The sequence below is a fragment of the Cherax quadricarinatus genome, chromosome 49 (genome assembly GCF_038502225.1).
Source record: "Cherax quadricarinatus isolate ZL_2023a chromosome 49, ASM3850222v1, whole genome shotgun sequence".
Classification (NCBI taxonomy): Eukaryota; Metazoa; Arthropoda; class Malacostraca; order Decapoda; family Parastacidae; genus Cherax; species Cherax quadricarinatus.
Window position 1 is genome coordinate 26,047,210 of NC_091340.1, and position 13,114 is coordinate 26,060,323.

General features: G+C 43.5%; 1 protein-coding gene across 2 annotated transcripts in view; it reads left to right on the forward strand.

Annotated features, from left to right (window-relative positions):
* Window positions 1-601: 601 nt before the first annotated feature.
* The window catches only part of LOC128706491 (major facilitator superfamily domain-containing protein 8), a 92,941-nt gene continuing 80,428 nt past the window's right edge, over window positions 602-13,114 (forward strand). For both annotated transcript variants that reach the window (XM_070095303.1, XM_070095304.1), the window contains exon 1: window positions 602-668. The gene's annotated coding sequence lies outside the window, so the exon portion shown is untranslated. The remainder of the gene's footprint in view (window positions 669-13,114) is intronic.

The window sequence follows — 13,114 nt, forward strand, 5'->3', positions numbered from 1 at the left end:
TCATAGAGTAGTCAGGCCATGGAATAGCCTAGAAAGTGATGTGGTGGAGGCAGGAACCATACATAGTTTTAAGGCGAGGTATGATAGAGCTCATGGGGCAGGGAAAGAGAGGACCTAGCTCCTGGCGGGGCCAGAAGCTGTGAATCGACCCCTGCAACCACAAATAGGTGAGTACAAATAGGTGAGTACACACACAAACACATACACACACACACACACACACACACACACACACACACACACACACACACACACACACACACACACACACACACAAAAACACACACACACACACACACACACAAACACAAACACACACACACACAAACACACACACACACAAACAGAGACACACACACACACACACACACACAAACACACACACACACAAACACACACACACACACACACACACACACACACACACACACACACACATACACACACACACACACACACACACACACACACACATACACACACACACACACACACACACACACATACACACACACACACACACACACATACACACACACACACACACACAACAAACTTAATGTTCCGCGAAGATAATAAAAAGATAAGCTGATTATTATTGATAAACTAATTGTAGGTAGTCGAGCATTGTTGTTCAGCAGTAGTACCCGTTGTTCCACTAGACGCAGGTGATGTTCTTGTTCCACGAGGAACACTGGTGATGTTCTTGTTCCACGAGGAACACTGGTGATGTTATTGTTCCACGAGGAACACTGGTGATGTTATTGTTCCACGAGGAACACTGGTGATGTTATTGTTCCACGAGGAACACTGGTAATGTTCTTGTTCAACGAGGAACACTGGTGATGTTATTGTTCCAATAGGAACACTGGTGATGTTATTGTTCCAAGAGGAACACTGGTGACGTTATTGTTCCACGAGGAACACTGGTGATGTTCTTGTTCCACGAGGAACACTGGTGATGTTATTGTTCCACGAGGAACACTGGTGATGTTCTTGTTCCACGAGGAACGCTGGTGATGTTCTTGTTCCACGAGGAACACTGGTGATGTTCTTGTTCCACGAGGAACACTGGTGATGTCCTTGTTCCACGAGGAACACTGGTGATGTTCTTGTTCCACGAGGAACACTGGTGATGTTATTGTTCCAATAGGAACACTGGTGATGTTATTGTTCCAAGAGGAACACTGGTGATGTTCTTGTTACACGAGGAACACTGGTGATGTTATTGTTCCACGAGGAACACTGGTGATGTTCTTGTTCCACGAGGAACACTGGTGATGTTCTTGTTCCACGAGGAACGCTGGTGATGTTCTTGTTCCACGAGGAACACTGGTGATGTTCTTGTTCCCCGAGGAACACTGGTGATGTTCTTGTTCCACGAGGAACGCTGGTGATGTTCTTGTTCCACGAGGAACACTGTTGATGTTCTTGTTCCACGAGGAACACTGGTGATGTTCTTGTTCCACGAGGAACGCTAGTGATCTTCTTGTTCCACGAGGAACACTGGTGATGTTCTTGTTCCACGAGGAACACTGCTGATGTTATTGTTCCACGAGGAACACTGGTGATGTTCTTGTTCCACGAGGAACACTGGTGATGTTCTTGTTCCACGAGGAACACTGGTGATGTTATTGTTCCACGAGGAACACTGGTGATGTTATTGTTCCACGAGGAACACTGGTGATGTTATTGTTCCACGAGGAATACTGGTGATGTTATTGTTCCACGAGGAACGCTGGTGATGTTCTTGTTCCACGAGGAACACTGGTGATGTTATTGTTCCACGAGGAACACTGGTGATGTTATTGTTCCACGAGGAACACTGGTGATGTTATTAGTCCACGAGGAACACTGGTGATGTTATTGTTCCACGAGGAACACTGGTGATGTTCTTGTTCCACGAGGAACACTGGTGATGTTATTGTTCCAATAGGAACACTGGTGATGTTATTGTTCCAAGAGGAACACTTGTGATGTTATTGTTCCACGAGGAACACTGGTGATGTTCTTGTTCCACGAGGAACTCTGGGTATGTTATTGTTCCACGAGTAACACTGGTGATGTTATTGTTCCACGAGGAACACTGGTGATGTTATTGTTCCACGAGGAACACTGGTGATGTTCTTGTTCCACGAGGAACACTGGTGATGTTATTGTTCCACGAGGAACACTGGTGATGTTCTTGTTCCAAGAGGAACACTGGTGATGTTATTGTTCCACGAGGAACGCTGGTGATGTTCTTGTTCCACGAGGAACACTGGAGTTTACCTGGAGAGAGTTTCGGGGGTCAACGCCCCCGCGGCCCGGTCTGTGACCAGGCCTCCTGGTGGATCAGCGCCTGATCAACCAGGCTGTTGCTGCTGGCTGCACGCAAACCAACGTACGAGCCACAGCCCGGCTGATCAGGAACTGACTTTAGGTGCTTGTCCAGTGCCAGCTTGAAGACTGCCAGGGGTCTGTTGGTAATCCCCCTTATGTGTGCTGGGAGGCAGTTGAACAGTCTCGGGCCCCTGACACTTATTGTATGGTCTCTTAACGTGCTAGTGACACCCCTGCTTTTCATTGGGGGGATGGTGCATCGTCTGCCAAGTCTTTTGCTTTCGTAGTGAGTGATTTTCGTGTGCAAGTTCGGTACTAGTCCCTCTAGGATTTTCCAGGTGTATATAATCATGTATCTCTCCCTCCTGCGTTCCAGGGAATACAGGTTTAGAAACCTCAAGCTCTCCCAGTAATTGAGGTGTTTTATCTCCGTTATGCGCGCCGTGAAAGTTCTCTGTACATTTTCTAGGTCGGCAATTTCACCTGCCTTGAAAGGTGCTGTTAGAGTGCAGCAATATTCCAGCCTAGATAGAACAAGTGACCTGAAGAGTGTCATCATGGGCTTGGCCTCCCTAGTTTTGAAGGTTCTCATTATCCATCCTGTCATTTTTCTAGCAGATGCGATTGATACAATGTTATGGTCCTTGAAGGTGAGATCCTCCGACATAATCACTCACAGGTCTTTGACGTTGGTGTTTCGCTCTATTTTGTGGCCAGAATTTGTTTTGTACTCTGATGAAGATTTAATTTCCTCGTGTTTACCATATCTGAGTAATTGAAATTTCTCATCGTTGAACTTCATATTGTTTTCTGCAGCCCACTGAAAGATTTGGTTGATGTCCGCCTGGAGCCTTGCAGTGTCTGCAATGGAAGACACTGTGATGCAGATTCGGGTGTCATCTGCAAAGGAAGACACGGTGCTGTGGCTGACATCCTTGTCTATGTCGGATATGAGGATGAGGAACAAGATGGGAGCTAGTACTGTGCCTTGTGGAACAGAGCTTTTCACCGTAGCTGCCTCGGACTTTACTCTGTTGACGACTACTCTCTGTGTTCTGTTAGTGAGGAAATTATAGATCCATTGACCGACTTTTCCTGTTATTCCTTTAGCGCGCATTTTGTGCGCTATTACGCCATGGTCACACTTGTCGAAGGCTTTTGCAAAGTCTGTATATATTACATCTGCATTCTTTTTGTCTTCTAGTGCATTTAGGACCTTGTCGTAGTGATCCAGTAGTTGAGACAGACAGGAGCGACCTGTTCTAAACCCATGTTGCCCTGGGTTGTGTAACTGATGGGTTTCTAGATGGGTGGTGATCTGGCTTCTTAGGACCCTTTCAAAGATTTTTATGATATGGGATGTTAGTGCTATTGGTCTGTAGTTCTTTGCTGTTGCTTTACTGCCCCCTTTGTGGAGTGGGGCTATGTCTGTTGTTTTTCGTAACTGAGGGACGACCCCCGTGTCCATGCTCCCTCTCCATAGGATGGAAAAGGCTCGTGATAGGGGCTTCTTGCAGTTCTTGATGAACACAGAGTTCCATGAGTCTGGCCCTGGGGCAGAGTGCATGGGCATGTCATTTATCGCCTGTTCGAAGTCATTTGGCGTCAGGATAACATCGGATAGGCTTGTGTTAATCAAATTTTGTGGCTCTCTCATAAAAAATTCATTTTGATCTTCGACTCTCAGTCTGGTTAGCGGCTTGCTAAAAACTGAGTCATATTGGGACTTGAGTAGCTCACTCATTTCCTTGCTGTCATCTGTGTAGGACCCATCTTGTTTAAGTAGGGGCCCAATACTGGGCGTTGTTCTCGATTTTGATTTGGCATAGGAGAAGAAATACTTTGGGTTTCTTTCGATTTCATTTATAGCTTTTAGTTCTTCCCGCGATTCCTGACTCCTAAAGGATTCTTTTAGCTTAAGTTCGATGCTTGCTATTTCTCTGACCAGTGTCTCCCTGCGCATTTCAGATATATTGACCTCTTTTAGCCGCTCTGTTATTCTTTTCCGTCGCCTGTAAAGGGAGCGCGTGTCTCTTTCTATTTTACATGTACTCCTCCTTTTTCTTAGAGGAATAAGCCTTGTGCATACATCGAGTGCCACCGAGTTAATCTGTTCTAGGCATAAGTTTGGGTCTGTGTTGCTTAGTATATCTTCACAGCTTATATCGGTTAGGACTTGGTTTACTTGGTCCCACTTTATGGTTTTATTATTGAAGTTGAATTTGGTGAATGCTCCCTCGTGACTAGTCTCATTTTGTCGGTCTGGGGCTCCTCGCATACATGTCTGAACCTCAATTATGTTGTGATCTGAGTATATTGTTTTTGATATGGTGACATTTCTTATCAGATCATCATTGTTAGTGAATATGAGGTCTAGTGTATTCTCCAGTCTAGTAGGCTCTATTATTTGCTGGTTTAAATTGAATTTTGTGCAGAGATTTAAAAGCTCGTGTGAGTGTGAGTTTTCATCAGAGCTGCCTCTTGGTGTTATTACTGCAACAATATTATTTGCTATATTCCTCCATTTTAGGTGCCTTAAGTTGAAATCCCCCAGGAGCAAGATGTTGGGGGCAGGAGCTGGAAGATTTTCCAGACAGTGGTCAATTTTTAACAGCTGTTCCTGGAATTGCTGGGATGTTGCATCCGGAGGCTTGTAGACTACCACAATGACTAGGTTTTGGTTCTCGACCTTTACTGCTAAAACTTCCACTACGTCATTTGAGGCATTAAGCAGTTCTGTGCAAACAAGTGACTCTGCAATGTACAGGCCAACCCCCCCCTTTTGCCTGTTCACTCTGTCACATCTGTATAGGTTGTAACCTGGGATCCATATTTCATTGTCCAAGTGATCCTTTATGTGGGTCTCAGTGAAAGCCGCGAACATTGCCTTTGCCTCTGCAAGCAGTCCACGGATGAAAGGTATTTTGTTGTTTGTTGCTGGCTTTAGACCCTGTATATTTGCAAAGAAGAATGTTATCGGACTGGTGGTATTGTTGGTACTGGGGGGGGATTTTTTTTCCGGCATTAGTATCTGTATCTGTTGGTTTGGAGTGGAGGCCATCGACTGTGGTTCCACTCCAGGAATGACTGGATTTGGTGTACGATTTCTGCCATTTCCTGCCAGTTTTTTTTCCTTCCTGGCACTAAAAACCTCTCCCTCTTGAGTGGCTGTGGCTACCCAGGTTTTCCCATGGCCTGGATGTTTTGTATCTTTTTGTCCCCTTTAGATGGTATGCCTGGCAATTTAAGTTATAGCACAGTCTTTCCTGTACTGAAGAGGTACACATTTCAGGGTGAAAAAGCTTACAGGAAGGGAGTTTGCATTTTCCTGTTGTCATATGGGCATGGCATTTTCTAGGGTGGTCATAGTTGCACGTCCCATCTGTTTTTCCAGATTTCCCATGCCAGCAGATACCAAGTGCATAGTATGTGCACAGGCTTGGTTTCCGCTGCCTTGGGTTTCTGTGACTGTATTCCCTGTTGGTGCATGTTTCCCTGTCTTACTTCTATCCTCCCTAGCACCAACAATGGAGCTCCCACCAGTTGTTTTTGGTAATTTATCCTCACTATTGCTATTGGAGTCCTCTTGTTTGCTATTTCCTGCGGTATTTCTAGTTTGCAATATTGGTTTTATCTTATCTTTGACTACACTTGTTTCCCTACTATGGCTCCTGTCCCCTATGAGGTCATTTATATGTATTCCTTCCTGCGTATAATTCCCGACTACCTGGACAAAATCTCCAGCTTCACCATTACTGTCTCCCAGGACAGTATCTCCAGCTTCACCATTTCTGTCTCCCAGGACAGCACCTCCAGCTTCACCATTACTGTCTCCCAGGACAGCACCTCCAGCTTTACTATTACTGTCTCCCAGGACATCACCTCCAGCCTTACAGTTTGTGACTACATGGCCAGTATCAAGGGCAGTACCATTCAGCCCAGACTTTTTATGTTCCCATCTGTTGTAGAAAGCTTCCAGGTTTTCTATGGTGATGTTCTTGTTCCACAAGGAATACTGGTGAAGTTATGGTTCCATGAGGAACACTGGTGATGTTCTTGTTCCACGAGGAACACTGGAGATGTTATTGTTCCACGAGGAACACTGGTGATGTTATTGTTCCACGAGGAACACTGGTGATGTTATTGTTCCACGAGGAATACTGGTGATGTTGTTGTTCCACGAGGAACGCTGGTGATGTTCTTGTTCCACGAGGAACACTGGTGATGTTATTGTTTCACGAGGAACACTGGTGATGTTATTGTTCCACGAGGAACACTGGTGATGTTCTTGTTCCACGAGGAACACTGGTGATGTTATTGTTCCACGAGGAACGCTGGTAATGTTCTTGTTCCACGAGGAACACTGGTGATGTTCTTGTTCCACAAGGAATACTAGTGAAGTTATTGTTCCACGAGGAACACTGGTGATGTTCTTGTTCCACGAGGAACACTGGTGATGTTATTGTTCCACGAGGAACACTGGTGATGTTATTGTTCCACGAGGAACACTGTGATGTTATTGTTCCACGTGGAACACTGGTGATGTTACTGTTCTACGGGGAACACTGGTGATGTTATTGTTCCACGAGGAACACTGGTGATGTTATTGTTCCACGAGAAACACTGGTGATGTTATTGTTCCACGAGGAACACTGGTGATGTTCTTGTTCCACGAGGAACACTGGGTATGTTATTGTTCCACGAGGAACACTGGTGATGTTATTGTTCCACGTGGACCACTGGTGATGTTATTGTACCACGAGGAACACTGTTGATGTTATTGTTCCACGAGGAACACTGGTGATGTTATTGTTCCACCTGGAACACTTGTGATGGTATTGTTCCACGTGGAACACTGGTGATGTTCTTGTTCCACGAGGAACACTGGTGATGTTATTGTTCCACGTGGAACATTGGTGATGTTATTGTTCCACGAGGAACACTTGTGATGTTATTGTTCCACGAGGAACACTGGTGATGTTATTGTTCCACGTGGAACACTGGTGATGTTATTGTTCCACGAGGAACACTGGTGATGTTATTGTACCACGAGGAACACTGGTGATGTTATTGTTCCACCTGGAACACTTGTGATGGTATTGTTCCACGTGGAACACTGGTGATGTTCTTGTTCCACGAGGAACACTGGTGATGTTATTGTTCCACGTGGAACATTGGTGATGTTATTGTTCCACGAGGAACACTTGTGATGTTATTGTTCCACGAGGAACACTGGTGATGTTATTGTTCCACGTGGAACACTGGTGATGTTATTGTTCCACGAGGAACACTGGTGATGTTATTGTTCCACGAGGAACACTGGTGATGTTATTGTTCCACGTGGAAAACTGGTGATGTTATTGTTTCAAGTGGAACACTGGTGATATTCTTGTTCCATGAGGAACACTGGGGATGTTATTGTTCTACGAGGAACACTGGTGATGTTATTGTTCCACATGGAACACTGGTGATGTTATTGTTCCAAGTGGAACACTGGTGATGTTCTTGTTCCATGAGGAACACTGGGGATGTTATTGTTCCACGAGGAACACTAGTGATGTTATTGTTCCACGAGGAACACTAGGGATGTTCTTGTTCCACGAGAAGTACTGGTGATGTTATTGTTCCACGAAGAACACTAGGGGCATTATTGTTCCACGAGGAACACTGATGATGTTATTGTTCCACGAGGAACACTGGTGATGTTATTGTTCCATGAGGAACACTGATGATGTTATTGTTCCACGAGGAACGCTGGTGATGTTATTGTTCCACGAGGAACACTGGTGATGTTATTGTACCACGAGGAACACTGATGATGTTATTGTTCCACGAAGAACACTGTTGATGTTATTGTTCCACGAGAAACACTGGTGATGTTATTGTTCCACGAGGAACACTGGTGATGTTATTGTTCCACGAGGAACACTGGTGATGTTATTGTTCCACGAGGAACGCTGGTGATGTTATTGTTACACGAGGAACACTGATGATGTTATTGTTCCACGAGGAACACTGGTGATGTTATTGTTCCACGAGGAACACTCGTGATGGTATTGTTCCACGAGGAACACTGGTGATGTTATTGCTCCACGAAGAACACTGTTGATGTTATTGTTCCACGAGGAACACTGGTGATGTTATTGTTCCACGAGGAACACTGGTGATGTTCTTGTTCCACGAGGAACACTGGTGATGTTATTGTTCCACGAGGAACACTGGTGATGTTATTGCTCCAAGAGGAACACAGGTGATGTTATTGTTCCACGAGGAACACTGGGGATGCTCTTGTTCCACGAGAAGTACTCGTGATGTTATTGTTCCACGAAGAACACTGTGGATGTTATTGTTCCACGAGGAACACCGGTGATGTTATTGTTCCACGAGGAACACTGGTGATGTTATTGTTCCACGAGGAACATTGATGATGTTATTGTTCCACGAGGAACACTGGTGATGTTATTGTTACACGAGGAACACTGGTGATGTTATTGTTCCATGAGGAACACTGGTGATGTTATTGTTCCATGAAGAACACTGTTGATGTTATTGTTCCACGAGGAACACTGGGGATGTTATTGTTCCACGAGGAACACTGGTGATGTTCTTGTTCCACGAGGAACACTGATGATGTTATTGTTCCACGAGAAACACTGGTGATGTTCTTGTTCCACGAGGAACACTGGTGATGTTATTGTTCCACGAGGAACACTGGTGATGTTATTGTTCCACAAGGAACACTGGTGATGTTATTGTTACACGAGGAACACTGGTGATGTTATTGTTCCAAGTGGAACATTGGTGATGTTATTGTTCCACGAGGAACACTGGTGATGTTATTGCTCCACGAGGAACACTGGTGATGTTATTGTTCCACGAGGAACACTGGTGATGTTATTGTTCCACGTGGAACACTGGTGATGTTATTGTTCCATGAGGAACACTGGTGATGTTATTGTTCCACGAAGAACACTGTTGATGTTATTGTTCCACGAGGAACACTGGGGATGTTATTGTTCCACGAGGAACACTGGTGATGTTCTTGTTCCACGAGGAACACTGATGATGTTATTGTTCCACGAGAAACACTGGTGATGTTCTTGTTCCACGAGGAACACTGGTGATGTTATTGTTCCACGTGGAACATTGGTGATGTTATTGTTCCACGAGGAACACTTGTGATGTTATTGTTCCACGAGGAACACTGGTGATGTTATTGTTCCACGTGGAACACTGGTGATGTTATTGTTCCACGAGGAACACTGGTGATGTTATTGTTCCACGAGGAACACTGGTGATGTTATTGTTCCACCTGGAACACTTGTGATGGTATTGTTCCACGTGGAACACTGGTGATGTTCTTGTTCCACGAGGAACACTGGTGATGTTATTGTTCCACGTGGAACATTGGTGATGTTATTGTTCCACGAGGAACACTTGTGATGTTATTGTTCCACGAGGAACACTGGTGATGTTATTGTTCCACGTGGAACACTGGTGATGTTATTGTTCCACGAGGAACACTGGTGATGTTATTGTTCCACGAGGAACACTGGTGATGTTATTGTTCCACGTGGAAAACTGGTGATGTTATTGTTTCAAGTGGAACACGTGTGATATTCTTGTTCCATGAGGAACACTGGGGATGTTATTGTTCTACGAGGAACACTGGTGATGTTATTGTTCCACATGGAACACTGGTGATGTTATTGTTCCAAGTGGAACACTGGTGATGTTCTTGTTCCATGAGGAACACTGGGGATGTTATTGTTCCACGAGGAACACTAGTGATGTTATTGTTCCACGAGGAACACTAGGGATGTTCTTGTTCCACGAGAAGTACTGGTGATGTTATTGTTCCACGAAGAACACTAGGGGCATTATTGTTCCACGAGGAACACTGATGATGTTATTGTTCCACGAGGAACACTGGTGATGTTATTGTTCCATGAGGAACACTGATGATGTTATTGTTCCACGAGGAACGCTGGTGATGTTATTGTTCCACGAGGAACACTGGTGATGTTATTGTACCACGAGGAACACTGATGATGTTATTGTTCCACGAAGAACACTGTTGATGTTATTGTTCCACGAGAAACACTGGTGATGTTATTGTTCCACGAGGAACACTGGTGATGTTATTGTTCCACGAGGAACACTGGTGATGTTATTGTTCCACGAGGAACGCTGGTGATGTTATTGTTACACGAGGAACACTGATGATGTTATTGTTCCACGAGGAACACTGGTGATGTTATTGTTCCACGAGGAACACTCGTGATGGTATTGTTCCACCAGGAACACTGGTGATGTTATTGCTCCACGAAGAACACTGTTGATGTTATTGTTCCACGAGGAACACTGGTGATGTTATTGTTCCACGAGGAACACTGGTGATGTTCTTGTTCCACGAGGAACACTGGTGATGTTATTGTTCCACGAGGAACACTGGTGATGTTATTGTTCCACGAGGAACACTGGTGATGTTATTGTTCCACGAGGAACACTGGGGATGCTCTTGTTCCACGAGAAGTACTCGTGATGTTATTTTTCCACGAAGAACACTGTGGATGTTATTGTTCCACGAGGAACACCGGTGATGTTATTGTTCCACGAGGAACACTGGTGATGTTATTGTTCCACGAGGAACATTGATGATGTTATTGTTCCACGAGGAACACTGGTGATGTTATTGTTACACGAGGAACACTGGTGATGTTATTGTTCCATGAGGAACACTGGTGATGTTATTGTTCCACGAAGAACACTGTTGATGTTATTGTTCCACGAGGAACACTGGGGATGTTATTGTTCCACGAGGAACACTGGTGATGTTCTTGTTCCACGAGGAACACTGATGATGTTATTGTTCCACGAGAAACACTGGTGATGTTCTTGTTCCACGAGGAACACTGGTGATGTTATTGTTCCACGAGGAACACTGGTGATGTTATTGTTCCACAAGGAACACTGGTGATGTTATTGTTACACGAGGAACACTGGTGATGTTATTGTTCCAAGTGGAACATTGGTGATGTTATTGTTCCACGAGGAACACTGGTGATGTTATTGCTCCACGAGGAACACTGGTGATGTTATTGTTCCACGAGGAACACTGGTGATGTTATTGTTCCACGTGGAACACTGGTGATGTTATTGTTCCACGAGTAACACTTGTGATGTTATTGTTCCACGAAGAACACTGGTGATGTTATTGTTCCACGAGGAATACTGGTGATGTTATTGTTCCACGAGGAACACTTGTGATGTTATTGTTCCACGAGGAACACTGGTGATGTTATTGTTCCACGAGGAACACTGGTGATGTTATTGCTCCTCGAGGAATACTGGGGATGTTATTGTTCCACGAGAAACACTGGTGATGTTATTGTTCCACGAGGAACACTGGTGATGTTATTGTTCCACGAGGAACACTGGTGATGTTATTGTTCCACGAGGAACGCTGATGATGTTATTGTTTCACGAGGAACACTGATGATGTTATTGTTCCACGAGGAACACTGGTGATGTTATTGTTCCACGAGGAACACTGGTGATGTTAGTGTTCCACGTGGAACACTCGTGATGTTCTTGTTCCACGAGGAACACTGGTGATGTTATTGCTCCTCGAGGAATACTGGGGATGTTATTGTTCCACGAGAAACACTGGTGATGTTATTGTTCCACGAGGAACACTGGTGATGTTATTGTTCCACGAGGAACACTGGTGATGTTATTGTTCCACGAGGAACGCTGATGATGTTATTGTTTCACGAGGAACACTGATGATGTTATTGTTCCACGAGGAACACTGGTGATGTTATTGTTCCACGTGGAACACTGGTGATGTTATTGTTCCACGAGTAACTCTTGTGATGTTATTGTTCCACGAGGAACACTGGTGATGTTATTGTTCCACGAGGAATACTGGTGATGTTATTGTTCCACGAGGAACACTGGTGATGTTGTTGTTCCACGAGGAACACTGGTGATGTTATTGTTCCACGAGGAACACTGGTGATGTTATTGTTCCACGAGGAACACTGGTGATGTTATTGTTCCACGAGGAACACTAGTGTTTAAAATTCATAACCCACTTTATAGTTCCTGGAACAATTCACGAGTACATCTCAGATGACAACACAACAAGTTCCAGAACAACTGGTACAACTTTGTAAAGTGCACACATATATATACATACATATATATGTATATATATGTGTATGCATATATATATATATATTTATATATATATATATATATATATATATATATATATATATATATATATATATATATATGTGTATATATATATATATATATATATATATATATATATATATATATATATATATATATATATATTTAAATGTATATATATAGATATATATATATATATATATAAATATATATATATATATATATATATATATATATATATATATATATATATATATATATATATATATATATATATATATATATATATATATATATATATATATATATATATATATATATATATATATATATATATATATATATGTACAAAATATCTGACATCTGAGCTGACACTCATTTCTGCTTATTTGAAATGACAGTTGGATCAGCCGGTACAAAGGTCCCTACAATATCAGCCATAAACTTCTCATACAACAACAACAGTGCCGGAAGGAGATGCCAGTTTGCAACACCTCCCCATATGCGTCACCAGTGAAGCAAAGGTTACAAATATTGTACCGGAGCGCTGACATCACCCCCCCCCCCACCCACACAACAAGACACAGAA